Source organism: Echinops telfairi, unplaced genomic scaffold (assembly GCF_000313985.2).
Source record: "Echinops telfairi isolate 266 unplaced genomic scaffold, ASM31398v2 ScPeMD7_7469;HRSCAF=8507_0, whole genome shotgun sequence".
NCBI lineage: Eukaryota > Metazoa > Chordata > Mammalia > Afrosoricida > Tenrecidae > Echinops > Echinops telfairi.
The window spans coordinates 35,310,272-35,311,545 of NW_022111372.1; positions in this window are offsets into that span (position 1 = coordinate 35,310,272).

Sequence of the window (1,274 nt, forward strand, 5' to 3'; positions counted from 1 at the left end):
GGGCGCGCAGCGGGGCTTCCTCCAGCGCTGACGCCGCGACAGCCGCCATGCGTGGGACGCTGCGACAGCCGCTATGCGCGGGAGTGTGTGTGTGTGTGTGTGTGTGTGTTTGTGTTGTGTGTTCTAGGACTGCCTTCTGCCCACCAAAAAGGCAGTATTCAACTCACCCGCCCCCATTACTTTGGAAAGTCCCTAGAAGTCCACCAGACCCACCCTAAAAGCAGGATGAATCCCGGTATTTGTGGAGGATTCCTTTAGGGCCTGGCCTTAAGGACAGCATTGCCAACTACCCCCAGGACCAGCCTCCTTCTCCGGATGAGTTATTTATTAAGGGGTGTGTGTGTGTGTGTGTGTAACACACTCCCTGCACCCTTGGCCTTGCCTACCCTCTCCTTAGGACAATCCAGAAATACAAAAAGCCAGAGGTTCTCCAAGGGCATCCTCCTGCAAGGCCTAAAGCACACAGTAGTGGCTGGCTTGTGTGTTCTTTGGCTCTTAAGGTGATTTGGGCTTGAAGTACAGTCTCACAGCTGACTAACACACCCACACACACCAACCCCCCACCCCGAGGCTTCCAAGACTATCACCGTTTACTGGAATAGAAAGCCCTGTCTTTCTCCCGAGGAGAGGCTGGTGGTTTCAAACTGTGAACGTTAGGGCTCACAGCCTAACCGGAACCAGGACACTACCAGGCACTACCAGAGCTCCCCTGAGGCAGAGTGGCAAAGACCTGACCTTTGCCTTCTCTTATCTGGAGGGGCCTGCTGGGCGTTGGAGGTGGGGTATCTGGTTGGTAACTTTAGTGAGACTCCAGCTCCTCCTCAGCCTGTCCCCAGCCCCCACTGCTAGTTCACACTGACACTCCTTTTAAGACAGCTCCTAGGTCTCCTTAGAATTCCCACTCACGGTGGGTTCCTCAGGGTGTAAGGATTATTTGGCAGCTCCACCCTGGGGCAGAAGAATAAAGACAAGCACAGGGGCTGTGCCCTGGATACCGAGGGAGGGGGCAGGTGCCATGCTGGGGAGGGGAGGATGGTATAATGATACCTGAAAGAAGAATGTATATGCAAAAGCCCTGTCTGTCCCATGAAGCCACTGCTTGGCTGGGGACACAAAGGGGTGGTGTGAGGGCTGAGGGAAGGCAGAGCCTGCCGCAGGAGACCCTCCTAGGCTCAGTCATGGACAGTAGATTGTGCTGTTTTAAGCACAGAGGAACTTTTAAATGACAAAAGTCATTGCAAGCAGCAGGTCAGTGCTGATTTAGAGGGAAGCAG